Raw genomic sequence first — 17,984 nt, forward strand, 5'->3', positions numbered from 1 at the left:
CCAGCAGATTTGTTCCCAACATGGTTTATGGGGAGTCACCACTCGTGAAAGAACAGCACGGTTCTGGTTCGCCCAAATCCGCTTTACATGGTAGGCAAGCTCAGAGTGAAAACGTGAGCTTTATGCGAGGAAAGGAAAATGTTAAATCCCAGATTACAAAGTCGGCAGTGCAGTTACAAAAGAGGTGACAGAGCACAGTTTTAGAATATATCCTGCATTTATATTTTTTTTCTTTCGGCTACAGGAAGCTGAATTTTCTGCCTGTCAGTGTTCTGCATCCAAGTTACTCATTTGGAGCACTTTCTGATGCAGAAATCTTCATCTCCAATTTATTCTTTTTATTTCCAAATTAGCCTATATGTAGACAAAATCTCAAAGCTTGTCCTACTGTGTACTCCCCAGTCTCTACCGATGATGGGACCTCTTGGTGTTGTGACCATGCATTTAGTTGCTTGTTTCTTTGAAGGGAAGCCCAGCAGAGTGTTTAAGCATGTTTGAGGAGAAGCATTTCTCATATCTGAGAGTCTGAGAGATTCTGCTGCTTCATCTCCAGCCTGTTCATTTCTTCTTTCAAAAAGCAAATGGAATTAGTTCCATAAACTTATATTTTGCAAATGATGTAGTAAAAAGTTTTTAGCATTGTTTTCAGTTTGGCTTTCGGTTTACCAGCAGTTTATGAAGATTTGGGATTGCCTGATGCTACATGCTGTTGGTCCCCAGGGACAGCGCACACCATTGGCCTTGCCTCAGAACAATATTCCTTTCTCAGCCATCCACAAATTAAAATTTTATCTTTTCACTGGGTTTGGTCGGTTGATTGCCTGTAGGGTGGGGAAGGAGAGATGCAGCAGCAGCCCCGTGACGCTGGCTGGAATGGGGGTGGGCCTGGCCTGTGATGGCTTGGCCCTGGGGAAGGATGCAGCTCACTGCTGCTGTCACGGTCACACCACCAGCACCCGGGGCAGTGGTCCGGGGAGTCCTGTCGGGAAGGGAAACCGGACCGCTCACCGCAGCCCTTGGGACCGGGGTCAAATATAAATGGACGTGTGCTTTTTGCTCCCTGCTGCTGCCTCAAGTGTGCGCTCAGTGAAGAGTCGCATGAGAACTGAGGTTTCGCAGTGCTCTGGGATGGGGGCTGTGTACCTTCAGTGTGAGTGGTCTTGTCTGGAGCCCTGCGGAGCCGGCCACGATCCCGGGGGTGTCTCTGGCGGGGAGGCAGAGCTGATGGCTACTGCAGTGGCGAATGCAATAGGGGATGGGAGAGTGCACGCTTGCTCTTGCTAGTTGAGTCCGAGGGACCCTACTAATTTTTCCTGTAGCTTTGCAGCAACCTTAACTGGTCGTGCTGGCTTACGGGTTCATAATTGGTAGAGATACTGATACGTATTTGTGGCAATGCGCGGGTTCTCATTTGTGACTGCAGTGTCAGTATGCTTTGTGTTGTACGAACACCTATAAAGAGAAATTTTCCAGCCTGTAAATGTTGTTTGTATTTCTGTTTTCTTGCTAAAAGTTACAATGTAAGTTACAACGTTAGTTACAATGCAGTATATGTTTTCTTTTCAGTGAACACTGTGCATATCAAAGGGTGCACAGGAGCATTGATTTAGTTTTACTAATAACCGTAAGTTATTTGTCTGTCTTTGTAACTGTACAACACTGTAGTGATCCATTAAAGTAATTGTTGTGTTTTAGTATTTGCTTTACTAATCTTTCCTTCTGTCAATCACTTCAGATTAACTACTGAGTATGAACTGTTTTCTGAATTCCTTTCATTCTTTTTGGTACTTTTCTGATACTGAAGAGTCCTAACATTAATTGGTCATCTTAAACACATTTACTTCAGCCGTTCTGTGCTGTAATGCCTTTGCAACGTAGCTCCAAAACCAAGAACCAAAACAATTAAAGGATCCAGTAATCATTTTCCCAGCCTAACTTGTCACCTTGTTACTTACTGTTCATCCCAAATACCCCAAGACAGCAGGTTATTTGCTTCTGTGGGCGATCACAGCATGGTTTACTGTCCCTGGCTGTTGGGAAGATGTCTTTTCTGATGATGCCTTTTTCTCATCGCCTGCTGTCTCTCTGTATAAGGTTTTAGTGTGGTGCCGGTCACTGTGCCATGTTAGTGAGGACGTTTGCACAGCAGTGGGTACACAGCATTTCTCAACCCGAGGACTGGCTGAGGAGCAGCTCTGGGGTCTGGGCTCTCTGGTTCCAGTGCAACACATGGCACAGAATGAACTTCATTCACATCAGAGACCATTAAGCATCACGGAGCTCTGTTGGGATCTCCTTCCAGCTTGTGTCCTTGTGTGAGATGACCTGGAAAAGCCTGTTGGCCCCCTTGTCACTGTGGCTGGGACTGTGGGCGCTGAGCTGCCTTTGCCCATGGGTTGGCTCTGCAGTCCCACTGCCCATCCCAGTGGCTGGAGCCGCCACGGTGGCCCTGGTGGGCCAGAGGCTTGGACTGCAGACGGCTGTCCTGCGGCTGCCTGTGGAGAGCAGCTCGTGCCAGTGCTGTGCTCGCAGCTCTCCGGAGAGGGCTCGCTGCGCTCCGCTCCTGCGGCTGCTGCAGCGACCTCAGGGTGGCTGCTGCACGAGGGAGCCGTCTCCGTCCCCCGGTATTCTTTCTCTGGGCGCTTGCAGTGTTCCTGTGGGAGAGCTGTGTGAAGTAGGGATGCCGGGCTGTGCTTGTTTAGAAAAAACAACAAAGCAGAAGGAGCTGGGAAACAAGGAGCAAAAGGGCTCTGTGCTACCTTCCCTCTCCTCAGACTGCCTTGGCGTCCAAACCGTCCTGCAAGACAGCTCTGAGCAGCCTGAGTGTGCACCTCCTCGCATGGAGTGGGATCGCTTATCCCAGGCTGGAAGGACTGGATCCCAATCCTGGAGCCACTCACGGTTCCCATTAGCACCATGGTGCGTCCTGGCAGTATTGGGCTGCGGGTACAGAGGTGCGCCCCTCTCCTCCATGCACCGGCTCTGAGTGCCTCATGCCTCTCACGCAGAGCGGGAGGCATGTCCCGCTGCCCTGGAGCAGTGCACTTGGGGACGCCCCTTATCTTTGATGGTGCTGGGCAGGACTTCGGAGGGTGCCTTGCCTCTCTGCCGCGGGAATTCCCTGGGGAGCCTGGCTGTCCACGGGGCAGTGTAAGGCACGATGGGGGGCTGCAAAGCTGCTCCCCGCAAACCCTTTGCAGTGCTGTGGTCACAGGCTGCTGTGATCCTCAAGGCAGAATCCGCACGTTGACTTGTACCAGAAGCAGGTGTCGCGCTGACGGAGGGGATGAAGCAGCGGCTCCTTTCCCCTGCGCGTGTTCTCTCCAGGGGACCACAAACCCGGAGGTGTGGTGGTGCATTGTCTCCCAGCCTTTCCCCTCGGTGTTGGCCTCTCCCTGCCCTGACCTGGCTGCTTGCGCTTGCTGGGTTTTTCTCCGAGAGCACTGCGGGTTTTTACCAGCAACTAAAACTAAACGGTATTTCTTCCCCTGCTAGTGCTTGTTTATCAAGGCACAGTTTAATTTAGGGACTGGTGCTCCAAACGAAGCTGAACTGGAGCTGGATGGAGGTCGTTTCTCTTCCCTCTTCTGTGATCTGACAGAGTGTATTTTTCCACAACATTTCTTTTTCTCTCCCCCCGCCCCCTGTTGCTGGTAAATATATTTCTAATTTGCTGTCTCATGTGTAGGTCATTATCAGGCATTGCGACTTGCATAGTTTCTCTCCTCTGCTGAGTATGTGTGTGGGAAGTTTTAAAAGACAGGATTAATTTTTGCTGAATCTCATCGTCTAGAAACGTGTTGCATTTTGTGGTATAACTCGCTATAGTATATACTTGATGGTATGACATCTTGCTTATTTAGGATGCAAGCTTTATTAGCGTCATTTAATTTCCTTTTAATAACTTTGCTGTCTGATTGACCCCAGATGCCACCCAACCTCGTTCTTCCATTCAAGTCTTTGTCATTATTTATTGTTGCTACTATACATTTCTCCAGCCCTCAGCTGGTATGACGGTGGCATATCCATGACAATTTTGATTAATTAAAATCATGCCATGTCATGACCAGATGTCATGAAGCAATGTTAAACAATGCCTCTAAACCATGGCATTGAGTCCATTTCCATGGTCCGGTGATTTTACAGTTCTCAATATAAAGAAAACTTCTGTCAGTCTGTTAAAAGTCGTGCTTTTCCTGATGGTGCTAGTCTTAATAAAACAGTCCATAACCGCTTTTGGCTTACAGCTGAGTTTTGCTGTAGACCACTGATTCTCTAAATGTGTACTGACATTCACAGGTCATTGGCATCGTTAAAGGCTTGGTTGATTAATTAAACAGCCAGCTAGCCTAACAAAATCCTCTTCCCTGCATCTGATTGGCTCTTCCTTGTTACTGGTTAATCGATGGAAATTCATACTTTTTTTTTTATACCCATCGTTTTACAAAATTGACTTCTGTAATGAGCGGCGAGCCGTCGGAGCGGAGGAAACCTCGAGCCGTGACCAGGGGAAGGCAGCAAGTGCCCACAGGCAGAATGCGCCGGGCGGCAGCGTGTGCTCGGGACGGGCAGCAATGCGTGTGCAGGATGGGCAACAACGCGTGTGATGGATGGACAGCAATGTGTGTGTGGGACGGGCAGCAATGTGTGGATGGAGGGACAGCGGTGTGTGTGATGGATGGACAGCAATGTGTGTGCAGGATGGGCCATGTGCTGTGGAGGGTGTTGGGGTAGAGAGTGGATGCAGGCATCGGAGAGAGCACTGGAGGGGAGAGGGTGCAGCATCCTCTAACAGGTAGAAAGAGTTCATAGCCCAGATGCAAGACAGGAGGTCGTTAGAGCAGCAGGGCCTGCATCAGTACTGCAAAGGCATTTTCATTCTCTTCCCCTAGTAATGTTTTGGTGTTAATTTTCCATGTAATGAGGTGTTGTAGTTGCTGCAGGGAAAGCAGAGTCAAGGTTGTGCCACAAGTTGTCCTGGGCGATGCCGGGGTGAGCGCGGCAGCTCTGGACACTGTGCCGGTAGCGCTTGGCGGGGTCTCTCCAGCGGGGTCGGAGGCTGAGGCCTCTGGAGCGAGGGACAGATGATAAATTGAATGGTAGCAGCTTAGATCGCCTCCTTTTGGAGAGCACATGTTCCTCTGCTGCCACCTCGTTCTGTAGGGTTTTCACCAAATGGTTATCTTCTGGGCTAGCTCACCTGCCGGTACCGTGAAGTATTTTAAGCAAAATACTAATATATAGTAGGTAGCTGGAATTAAGGCACATGGCTCAGGATGGACTTGTCACTGTAAATTATGGATATTTGTAGCAATGTGAAATGATTTGTGAAATATTTTATTTAGAATCACAGAATGGTTTGGGTTGGAAGGGACCTTTAAAGACCATTCAGTCCAACCCCCTGCCATGGGCAGGGGCATCTTCAACTAGACCAGGTTGCTCAGAGCTCCGTCCAACCTGACCTGGAATTTGATAACAAAAAACCTTAGAAATTAAGTAATGCATACTTTTAATATTTTTTCTCTGTTAATATTCATACTTCTATTGAAATCCACCTTTTCCTTATTAGTGATGCTGATGAAAGCTCTAAGTCTTCTCCTTAGTGTCTCAGCAGTGTTTGTTTAATTGATATCTTTGTTTTAGTTTTAGACCAAAGTGAATGTATGGATAAGATTTTTCATGGCTAGTGACCATTTTTTTCTTATTGAGAAGCCTTTCCTAACACCAAGAAGTTCTAATTTTTATGTGGTTGTTAGACCACTTTTAGTCCACTGTGTTTCCCCAGATTCTTATTGCACAAATATGTTCAATTGTTGTCTTTTTCTTCACTGGGTTGGTTTAGAGTTTTTCCTACTCTTTGTGCCGTTGTGACCAAAGTAATTGAATCCTGCCTCAGGGTCTTTGTTTTCTGTGGGAACCGTGATATAAGTTTCCACATAGACCCAAAGGAATCTGCAGTATTTAAATGCAGCAGCCTGCAAACTCTGCAGCTGCTAATAGAAGAAAAATGCTAATTTTTTAAACTGTGTAAAATATGGCAGTAAGGCAGTCAATATTGGCCCTCCTAATACTATTTAACTTACTATTAACTTCGGTTTATTTGACAACTTGAAAATCCTTTGTACGGCAGGATTTTTATTGAAAACACGGTAATATTGTAAAGTTGTCCTGTGTGAACCTGGAGGCTGTGGTTGCCTGGGAACAGCCAAGCTTTTGGGCTGCTTTTGGGAGCCTGCCAAGGCTCCGCATGTTGGACAAATACTGCCTGAATTGATCATCAGAGGAGTGGTTAATAAATTTATCAACATTGTCATTATTTTTTTTTTTTAATTAAAAGGCACCGAGCAGAGGAGCACGCCTCTTCCCGCGTCTCTTCTGGCCAGCCGGCTCTGCTGTTGGCCTCGCTGCTCACCGGGCTGTTGGGGTGCTTCTTTGCGAGGGGCTGCGGAGGCGGCTGGGGGCGGCAGCCCCTTGACAACGCATCTCGGCCAAAGGCGTTGTGAGGGGGCACCTGCAGAGTCGCCGGGACCCCTGGCCATGACAGCCCCTTGCCTGAGTCCTCGGGGATGGCGGAGAGCAGGGAGGCGCCAGCTCGAGCTCCGCGCACCCCGGCCCACAGCAGTAGGGTCCCCTTCGGGCATCCGCAGCTCGGGGTAGAGCCACGCGAGGAGGCAGCGAGCGAGAGGAAGAAACAAATGGAATTAACAGCGTAAAGTGTCGAGGAAGTTTCACAAAAGAATGGATCAGCGGGTGAGTGCTGAAGCAAACTGATTTGAAAAAACAAAGCAGTAGGTAATTACTGAAGGAACTGTGAGTATGGAGCAGATGAGTAGGTACTAATAATGTGCATTTTCTTTTCACTCAAAACAGTTATTATATCAGGGAAAAGAGATTAGCAAGAAGGAGCTCTTGAAGCCATCTTTAGCAAAAGCCTTGGTGTCAATGGGGAGAGCCAAAGACCAATGAACTTATGTGTGGTATAGGAGTTACACCGTTAATGGAAAACAGGAAAAATTATCGACTGGAAAATAATTTCTGGTGAGATTTAACCGTTGCATTTTCAGAAGACCATGTCTCCCTCATCTATTTTAATTCTTTAATGGATATAAGAGAGCTGACTGATGGGATTTATCAAAACTTCAGAACAGCTTGATGGAAACCCTTCTGAAAGGGCCGTAGAAGTTACATGTGGAGAGCGGAAGAGCTGCAGAGCACCGAGCGATAGGCAAAGAGGTCGGCATGGGAAAGCGTGAGCAAATGGTGGATTCTTGTCTTCAGGAGAGTTTGGCAGGGTGCTGAGGGACAGGAGAGGAAACACCTCAGAGTTTGAAACTTTGTTCAGAGTATTAATAATTTGAAGAGGAAGATGGCAAGCAGGCAGATGTGAGTGCGGTGGCATTAGGTCAGACAGACCATGGGGGTCCAGCAGGGCCCTGTGGGGAGATGTTGCTGCTGGAGGGGTAAGGACAAACCTTGGAGGGGTGAAGCAAAGGACATGCACACGGTGACGCACCCGGGCAACCCTTCCAGCATAAGTCAGCAGCTGGCGGAGGGGGTCCCTGGGCTAGTGGTGGGTTACCTGATGACCCCCAGCTGATGTCTTTTCCAGGAAATTGTAGTGTTATATTTTGAATGCACGTCAGCTCTTTGCATCAAGGGTGGGGGAAAAAGGGAGCTGCAGGGAACTAGTGGCCTCTCAGCCTCCCCTTGGTCCCTGGGAAGGTGATAGAGCAAATCCCCTCGGAAGCCCAGGCCAGGCACATGAAGGACAGAAGGTGATTGGGAATAGCCAGCGTGGATTTACCAAGGTGAAATTGTACCAAACCAACCCAGCTTTCTCCAGGAGGGCTCTGAACGATGGGAGCACAGGAAAGGTTGTCAACCCTGGGCTTAGGGAGGTTGGTCTCCTTCAGCATCCTCATTGCAGAACAGGACAGGGATGGTTTGGGCGTGTGGATGGTGAGGTAGGTGGAAAGCTGGCTGGACCACCAGGCTCAAAGGGTGGTGATGGGCCATATGGAGTCCAGCTGGTGGCTGGTCCCTCAGGGATGGACACAGGGGCCGGTACCATTTGGTGTCTTCATTGACACTGACCGGGGCCTCGAGAGGCCCCGGGGTCTCTGGCCTTGGAGACGCTCAGCACTCGCCCACCACAGCCCTGAGCAGCTCCCTGCCCTGGGTCAGAGCAGCTTTCTCCAGGACCTGTCCCGTGGCGTGAGCCCGTGGTTTGCTGGTGTGGAGCTCCACAGTAAACACGCGCCCTGTTGTAACGAAATAGCAATTCTTTGACCTGCTTTGGCTCTACTGGTTTCACTTAATACCCTCCCAAGATTTGTTTTGAAGGAGACTTTGTTGCTGGTGGGTAGGAGTTAGTGTAATTTAACAGAGAAGATGCAATTGTAACAAACAAGGTGTATGTGCAAAATCTTGCAGTCTTAAGTATGAAGAAAAAGGATCCAGCCACAAAGTTAGACTGGTTGTTGAGACCTCGAGGCAGAGGGGGTGTAGGTTAATGTAAGATGGGAGAAGCTGCAGCTTTGAGGAAAGGAGTGGTAGTAGACTGTAACCCGAGAGTTATTGCTGCAATTAGAGTCAGATCAGGGTAGGGTGCTGCGACTGGGTTAAGCCAAATGCCTGATGAGGCACACCGTGCTGATTTGTGGTTATGACTATGCAAGTGAAGGTACCTGGGAGACCAATTTGGAGTCGATTGCCAGAGCCTGGTGGCATGCTGTTGAGCAGATCAGCGCGAGTGTGTCTAATGAAGATGTCCTATCTGTCACCTTGTCTTGTGGTGTTTGCATCAGTTCCCAAGGAGATAATACCTGTTTATCTTTTCTGTGCTACTTTTGGTTTGGTTGTATCGCTTCCCAGTCTTCTCTTTCCCAGACTGGAGTCTTGTCCATTTAGTTGAGCCTCACATGGATGCTGCTCCAGGCCAATGATCTTTTCCCCCTTGTCCGCACCTTTTCCACTTCTGGTATGTCCTTTCTGAAAGGGGCGCTGGGACTGCAGGTGGCCTTGAGGACACAGGCATGGTGGGGGCTCACGCAGCGACACGGTGGCACTTTCTGTTCCTGCTACTCTGTCAGACACCTGCTGAGCGTTGCTGTGGTGGGGTCGCAGGACTGCCGGCCACAGCCGGGCAATAGCCAGCTCGGAGCCTGTCAGCATTAGCATTTTACTTGCGTGGAGTTGATCTGCTGTGTTCTTCAGCCGCTGGCTCTGTGAGGTCCCGCTGGGTTTTGCAGTTGGCTGTCAGTTTGCTGCGCCAGGTACCTTAGTTGTTGGGTCACAGTTGACCTCCCCTCCCCGGAGCATCCCAGAGCCGTGAGCGGCACTGGCACTGGCACTGGCACGAGTCCTGCGGGACTGTGCTGTGACGCCTGCCCAGTGGTGCCTGCCTGCCCTGCGTGGCACATCTCCTGCTCAGCGCTCCGTGCGGGTGAGACCCTTCCCTCTCCTCCCTGGGCAGGAGGGCTGTTCAGGGGCACAGAGCTGTCTGCAACAGGGCAAGCCCAGAGAGGAGGTTGAGGGTGACCTAATCTATAACACAAGCATAAAAACCCAACAGACAAGAATCAGTCTTGATGATGCAAAATAAGGCGCATTAAAGAGAGAAACACAGACCACTTTAATGCTTGTGCAATAGGCTAAACTGAATGCCTCAACACCAAAAAGAGACTTGCGGGTTAATGTAGGAAATTTGGATCATAAGGATCATAAAGATCCATAAGGACCTAAACATTAACCCCTGAGTTGTTACATTAACAACCCGATCCATAAGATCTTATGTTAGAAGTGACTGTTCTGCAGTATGCTAAGTATAAAAATACAGAAACAGGAGTAAATATATTACCTCTGTTGACAATTTTTTCATATAACTAAAGGCAGTAGTGGAGTTATGAATACAGGTGTAAGTGCCATAAATAAGAGCACAAAAAAGGCCCGCTGGGCTGAACCAGTGGTGTGGCTGACCCAGTATCAGTCTCTGGCAGTGGCCAGAGGATGTGCCGTTCAGGGGGCGCACGAATTCTGGCCACTTTCTGCGGTCTGCCCCCCCCATGCTCCTCCCATTTCAAAAACTGCTGTTTCAGAGTTGTTAGAGGCTGCGTCTCCAACTTCTCTTTTTTTTTTTTTTTTAATACGTATGTAGAGCAAATTAGACCTGGGCCCATCAAAATAAATTATCTTTTACTTAATTCACATGCAGGTAACTATGGACTACTGCCAGATCTGGGAAACCGGGAGTGTGTATGGGAAAGGCTGTGGGGTTTGGCCGTCTGAAAGGAATGGAGCGGTCAAAGCAAACTGAACCCAAACTGCCACATGCTTTAATGAAACGTGCTAATGTGATGCCTGGGGATGGAAGCAAGGGGATAGTGAATTGAGGTTAGGACAGTATTTTATAGCTGTATGTGACAGCTGCGAGACAGATGCTGGAATATTGCCTCTGGCTCTGATTCTGCACTTTAAAAAGTGTATTTAAAATTAAAGAGGGTGCTGAAAAGAGCGACAGAAATGATTTGAGATCTGGAGAAAATGCAGTACCACCTATGAACATCAGCCTCTTCTGCTCACCCTAACCAAGACTGAGAGGTGATGGTGTTCACTGGGAAGTACCAGTGTAGAAGAAACTGAGAACTAAAGAGCTATTCAGTATCACAGAGAAAGGTACAAGAGGAAATAATGATTGTATTGGAAATTTAAACAGGGGAAATCAAATAGAACTGACACACCTTTTTTCATTGAGGATGAGTGCTTGTTAATTTATCCAAGGAGGGAGCGTGGTTTCCATGATGCGATGTTTTTAGAGTCAAATTGGATGCTTTTCAGGTAACTGTTATCCAAGTTCAAGTAATTTAGTTCATTATGGCAGTTACTGGCTGAAACTTACAGGACAGTGATGCATTGCTCAGATGAGACTTCTTGGCTTTGAATTTGCTGAATCAGAGGGCATGCTAAACGTGCTATGAAGGCAACTATGGTATGCTCTTTTCACTGGTTTCTTCCATTCTCCAGTCAAACTTGATTTAATTTGCTCCTTTATACTGAATTCTGTATCATCTCTTTTGGTTGTGTTTATTAGGACCTATCTGTCCAACTAACATGTCTCAGTCTTGATGCTGAATGAACAGAAGATCATATTCCCTCTTCTCCAGAAGAAGCTTTGCTTTACATAGCTTTTTTTCAGCCCTAGGTAGAGCTAAAGCTTCCCAGGTCCTCATTTTCCAATGAGTTGAGACACAGGTTTTGTGTTTTTTTTTTTTTTTTTTTTTGTGGCTGTGGTTGTGGTCTTGCAAAGAGCCAAGCAGGAAACATTCCCAGGTCACTGAAGGTAATAGTCATCTCTTTAACCCCTCTTGGGCTCTTTGGTGGGATCAGCTTGATTTACAGGTCCAACACTTTTGCATTTCCGTCTGTGCTGTCTTTTCTGTATGAAGAGTTCAGCAGTTGGATGAAACTGGCTGGTGATTTTGCTCTTCAGCAGCCCTTTCCACGCAGGTGGCTAATAATAAAGCTGTTGTAGCTGTGTGTAAGAGGGAGGTTTTGCCTGAACCAGTCACTTAGAGTTAATCAGGAGTTGAATCTCTTTAAACATTCATTTCAAGCTGCGTTTGTATCAGAGGCAGCTGCTGCTTTGAAAGCACCGACTGGTGGGACTATAGGATGGGGCTGGTTGTCACTGTCAGTGCGACTGAAGAGTTGTAATAAGGGGGCTCTTGGACTCCTGTTTTTCACATAGAAGTAACTGGATGGCTTCCTGTCTCAGGCAGTAGATTCCGGGGGATGACACAACAGTCAGCAACATCCTTCCAGACTGGCTCATAAGCAGCAACCGTTTTGCTGGAAAACCCATAGAGCCAAAATACTTCATTATCTGCAGCACGTAACTCTGCAAGAAGGGCTCGTGCACCGGGCGCTTTCCTGCTGGGAGCTGAGAACCTCCCTCCTGCTCTTTATCTTGTTTCCTTTTGGTGGAGGCAGCTTCTCCCAGCGTGGCGGTTAGAACATCGGATGGCAAGGCCAGAGCTTTCCTCAGGAGGTGATCTAAGCCCAGAAATTCCTGTTGTTTTGCCAGCATACACAACTTGCTCTCTAAGCTGGTCCCAGTTTGCCTTTCACCAGCATCCAGCGCACAGAAAGCTTGTGCTGGTTTCTCCTCTCCTCCACTAAAATGCAGTGTGGTGCTTGCTCTGCCCTGGTCCCTGCAGATCCCAGCTCCTTCCCTGGACCATGGTCATGAAGGGAGACAAGCTGCAACGGTGATGTTCAGCCCATCCCGCAGTCCCTGGCCCAGGGCCGTCCACAGGTGGGGGCTGCTGCTGTCTCCCAGCCTCTGCCCCGCAGGGCTTGTGGTGGGTTTGAGGGGTTGCTGGTGGGAGTGATCCACGTGACTCCTGGTCACGGCTGTCTTGTGGTTCTGATCCCTTCTGCTGCCAGCCTGTGAGCGAGGCCAGGAGGATCCTGCGGGATTTCACACTCTGCAGGGGACCAGAGACGTCTGCCCTGGGTCACAGCAAGAGCTTGCTGCTGAAATTGCTGCTTAAGGGGATAGGCTTTTAATGAGTAATTGGGAAGAAAAAATGTACAACTGGAGAAAAAACAACATAAGGTTTTAAGGAAAGGTGAGAAAGTTCCCTGGGATTGTTTGTTTTATACATAGCGTCTGTTCCTGTAAGTTTGTCCCAGCCCCGGTGCAGTCTCCGCCACGCTCGGCTCCAGCTCCGAGTTCAGACGTGGTGCGTTTGTCCTCTGCAGACTGCCCTGTGCCCCTGGTCACCTTTGTCTTCTTTCCCTTTACCTTTTTCCTGTTTCTGTTGTTTCCTGAAAAGACATGGCCACCAGACCCACACGCGATGCAGAAGATCTGGATGTGCTGCCAACTCATGAGTGTCACAGCAGCCCGTTCTACATCACTTCAGTCCAGGTCCCAGAACAGGCCCCACGTGGCTCTGCTGATGAACCCCCATGTCAGGAAACCTGCCTGGTTCACCTTGACCTTTGTTTACTGTCTTCCTTGTTGGTTAAGGATCCAATTGAGTGCTTTCTTGCTTCTGGCACTTCAGTTTATGGCAGCAAGGGACGTTTTTGGAAATGCGCGTGCGTATTGGTAAGCAGGCCAGCCTTATTCTGCTATGTGTGGGTTTCCTCCAGGCTCCCCTTGTAGGTATGAGGCATGACTCCACAGAACATAAGCAGATTTTTCAGCGATGTAAATGTTTGTTGCAGTTCCTGTCCATGTTCCGAGGACAGAGGCCAGGCCTTTGGGCCCAGAGCACGGCAGAATCGTGGAGCTCCTCCCGGATATGAGATCACAGAATCACAGAATCACAGAATGATTTGGGTTGAAGGGACCTTTAAAGGCCATCGAGTCCCCCCCCCTGCCCTGGGCAGGGACACTTCCCCCCAGCCCAGGTCGCTCCCAGCCCCGTCCAACCCGGCCTTGAACACCTCCAGGGATGGGGCAGCCACAGCTTCTCGGGGCAACCTGTGCCAGGGGCTCACTGCCCTCACAGCCAAGAATTTCTTCCAAATATCTCATCTCAATCTCCCCTCTGTCAGTGTCAAACCGTTCCCCCTCGTCCCACGGCTCCCCTCCCTGACCCAGAGTCCCTCCCCAGCTCTCCTGGAGCCCCTTTAGGCACTGGAAGGGGCTTGGAGGTCTCCGCGGAGCCTTCTCTTCTCCAGGCTGACCCCCCCACCTCTCCCAGCCTGTCCTCCCAGCAGAGGGGCTCCAGCCCTCCCAGCATCTCCGGGGCCTCCTCTGGCCCCGCTCCAGCAGGTCCATGTCTCTCCTGTGCTGAGGCCCCTGAGCTGGAGGCAGCACTGCAGGGGGGTCCCCCCAGAGCAGAGCACAGCAGAGGGGCACAATCCCCCCTTGCCCTGCTGGCCAGGATCAGCATCTCCTGCCTGTGCTCTGCTCCCACTCCCGGCAGGGTTTGCACCATGAGCTGTAGAGCACAGCGTGCACTGCGCACGGACGATTAATGTTGCCTGCAGTTGTGCTCGCAAGTCTGCCGTGCTCGTGCATCTGCTGGGGAGCTGTCATTCCTTGTCTGCGCGACCCTTTGCGTTGGCGTCTACTGTGACCGTGACCAGTGCGGAGCCCATCCTGCAGCTGGTCCTCAAGGGAGGAGCTCCGGGACTCCTCCTTGGATGACTCTCTTGCCTGGGTTTCTTGCCGGCCTCACCCACTTTCCGTCGGGCTCCCCTCTTCCGCTGCGTCTGTTAGTTTTTATGACATCAATGCCATTGTCATCTTGCATGTGGTGTGGCAGGATTGTGCTCTTTTCTGTCCTCATTCAGAGGCAACTCCCTTTTTCTGAAGGAAATCTTTTACTTTTGGTAGATTCTTCTGCTCTGTTGGTTTGGCTGCTCCATCTTTCTGTAGCAGCCTCTTAGAGGCTGTTTTTTCATTTTTGCCATACATTTGCTCAGAGCTTCTAATGTGATATTATGAAATATACTCCCTGCTGCCTGCAAGCACACTACCTTTTCAGCCGCTCCTTTTAATTTCCTTTCAGCTCTTTCTCATTTATGCGCTCTTCGATGAAGAATTTTTGGCTTTTTTGCTCTTAAGGGATTGTTGAATGTAAGTTCTTTATTGTCATTATTGCAGGGCGGCTCTTGAATAGATCTTGTCTGTCATCCTGTGTGTTGCTGAGGATTGAATCTGAAGCTCTGAGCTCTTTCTTCCTTCGGGAAGGAGTCATCCCTGCTGTCTAAAAGTTGAGAAGCTGTACCATTTTCTTTCAGGAGTTGTTCCTAAGGCTTTGATTGTTGTGATCAGAGCTTATAATTGTATGGAAGAAATTATCACTTTTGTAACTGCAAACCAGAGCGAGCAACTTGTTCTGAGAGCTGCTCCCACCCTGCCCTCCTGCGAGCCTGCCTGCCGTGCTGGGACCTGCCCTGGCTGCAGGGTGGGCTCTGCGCGTGCTGTGCGGCCGGCATGCCGCACTGGCACCGCCACGGTGCGCTCGCCGTGGGGACCTTCTTCAGCACCCCGGCATCCTTCCTGGGGCTTCTGGGGGCTGACACCAGGAACAGCGCTGAGCCTCTTCTTTCAGGAGAGCGTCAAGAGGAAGGGGACAGAGAACTTTCCTCCCCCTGTGGGATTGGGACTGTACAGAGCAGTTTGGTTCCTTTTAAAATTAATGTTGACCTGAGTGTCCAAACCCTCAGGACCGGAAGTTGCTCTCACCCCACGTGAGGTGCTGTAAGTGCTGTCTCTGGGTTGGATCTCTCCGTGCGGTGGTGGCACGTGTCCCAGGCTGTCCGAGCTCAGCCCCGTCCTCCTGATGGGGACGGGGTCAGCGCCTGGCACCGTGTCTGCAGCATGGGCAGCCCAGCCCTGCTCTGCATGGGGTCAGCACGGTGTGGTGCCGGGGCTGCCGGGAGGCCGGAGGAGACCAGCGGTCCCCTCCCTGAGAGCGGAGGAGCCCTCCCTGCTGTGGCCTCAGGAGCACAGCGAGCCCGGTTCCCCCATTCACAGAGCACCTTCCTCCTGTGCGAGGACATCCGTTGCAGCCCCTCCGGCAGCCGTGTGTGGGCTGAACCTCACCTTTTGGGTTGCTCCCAGAGTGGCTGTGCTGCATTGTAGAGTAGAATAAGCAAGTTTAGTTGCAGAACCTCTGGTACAGGAAAGTTGTTAATACACGCGATGGTGTCTGGAGAAACAGAGTCATAAGAGACGTTGGAGTATCTGGATTGTGCCCCCCGGGGCTGTGCAGCGTTCTGACCTCACAGCTGAAGGAGGCATTTTCTTCTTTCTGATTTCTGATGCAGGTTAAAGACAGAAAGAGGTGCGCTGCAGGGTGGAAGCTGTTTTCCCTCTTAAATATGAAATGGTAAAATTCAGCGTTTTTTGTGCTGGGACTCTCCTTCAACCAATGGTTGTGCTTGTGCACGTGTGCATGCCTGTTTTTTTTCCATTAGGTACATATTTTAATACTGAATAACATAATTTGACAGTGAGGGAGAGTCCTAGAGGCTGAATAAGCATGTAGGAAGGTATAGACAATGTTTATTTTTTATTTACGGGTCCCTGAAAGAATGATGTGTGTTCTGCTTCTCCTTGAGGACTGAGAGAGAACAGCGCAGGCATTCCTCAGAGGTTTTGAACTCCTGATTTCTCACACCAGACACCATCTGCCTCTTGCTCCGTACCTGCGGCAGGACAAGCCATGGTTGATAAGCGTGCTGACTTGCTAATATGGTCAGCGACGAAATAGATAACGCTGACCTCTGCTTGCAGTACAAATGCACACTGTCAGGTGCAGGTTATCCGTGCCTGAGAAGAATGAGCCATAACATCAGCTCGGTGGCTTTCTCTCTCCCACGGTGGCTCTTCCGGCTGGCAGTGCGCTGGCAGCGTGCTCTGCCGGCTCCCGTCCTGTGCTCAGCAGGGTCATTTGCTTCTCTCCAGGCAAAGCTGTTTAATTATTTAAAAACAGCTCCCATTTAATTCACAGAACCAAAAAGATGCTATTAAGGGGAACAGAGATGGAAATGCCCTGGGGTTAAATTTTGAAGCTGGAAGTGGGGCTGAAGGGTGAGTGAGGTTGTGCAGTTACTTCTGATGCCCCTGTGAGTGTCCTTCTCCTGGTCCGGGGGGACACGGTGAGACAGGGGCAGGAGCTCTGGTGCTGCGGGTCCATCGCAGCCACTGGAAGTGCTGCTGAGCACGTGGCAGAGGTGGAGGTTGGGTCAGTCTGGCTGTTTGGAAATCCAAATAGGTGTCCGTGTTCCGGCCTCAACTCTTCAGCACCTTCATGGGCAAAATGTGCTTATGCTGCTGTGTGGATCCGTGCTGCACCTACCCCTTGGACACAGTGAGCGCCCCCAGTCCCTGGTTGCAAGCCTGATGGTGTGGCTTAGGGGAATAACACGGGCAGAAGTGTGGAGTGCCTCCGTGTGAGGAGTGGAGCAGGACTCGGCCCGGGAAAGCAGTGGCTGTTGGGGGAGCACTGCAGCGGTGGGGAGGATGGTTGGTCACTTTTCCTTCCAGCACAAAAACCAGGAGCATTGAATGGGGCTGACAGGCTGTGGCTTTGAAATGAAATGCTGAAACAAGTCTACATGCTGTCTTCTCCTGCAGAAAGCATGGAGGGGGAGGAGAAACAGACAAAGAGGAGAACAGAGTGACAGGGACAGGAAAGGCTGAGGGCCAAGATGCAAAACCAGGGACCTGGGAGGGGAAATGATGGCTGCCAATGGGGACAGGCTATTGCGAGACCGACCTCTGGTGCTGCCAGCGCAGCATCCTCTCACCTTCCTGCTCTTTGCCCACAGGAGCCGATGCTGCTGAGAGCCTGCTGCCACCTCGCCATCACGGCAGAGGGGATGCGGCGATGGTGCCGCAGCACCCGTGCTGGGCTGTGTGGCTTGTCGGGCTCTGGCCGAGGCAGGTTCCCACTGCTGGCGTGCTCTGCCAGCGCGACAGCCCCGGCCCCACGGCTGGCCAGAGTGCCGCAGCTGTGGGAAATAGTCTGAAGAAGATGGGCTATAAATATTTGATTACTTGGGTCCTGAGGAGTCAGGGAAATGCCTACAGTGCCAGGGAAGCCTGCTGCAGTCACAGGGAGAGGTGGGGAAGTGTGACTTTACGTGTGGGGAGGCAGGGGGATCTTCTCCTCTCCTCCTGCTGGGACGGCCTCGTGGGATGCCTCCAGCTCCTGGCAGGGCTCATGGTGCTGCCCTTCATCCCTCCTTTCTTTGCACACCTATGAAGTCTGTGGTGGAGTCAATAGACTCTTTACACCCTGTCAGGGATTTTTAGGTAAGATTTTGCTATTATGCTGGTTTTAGGCCATAAAATATTCTTTGGCACTTCTCATATTTTATAGGATGTTATAACATACAGGGTTTGAGTGTGTCCTGAACCCCACAAAGTGTCTTAGGGGGATCTGCTAAATCCCGTTCTTCTCTCTTTTTTTCCCCTTCCCATAATCCACTGAAATGGAAAAGACAGTGGCTTT

At 50.2% G+C, this 17,984-nt stretch overlaps 1 protein-coding gene across 1 annotated transcript in view; it reads left to right on the plus strand.

Annotated features, from left to right (window-relative positions):
• SHANK3 (SH3 and multiple ankyrin repeat domains 3) overlaps window positions 1–17,984 on the plus strand; it is a 388,749-nt gene that overhangs the window by 27,897 nt on the left and 342,868 nt on the right. The gene's annotated exons all lie outside the window — the stretch shown is intronic.

This window comes from Vanellus vanellus (genome assembly GCF_965231255.1).
Source record: "Vanellus vanellus genome assembly, chromosome: 1".
Classification (NCBI taxonomy): Eukaryota; Metazoa; Chordata; class Aves; order Charadriiformes; family Charadriidae; genus Vanellus; species Vanellus vanellus.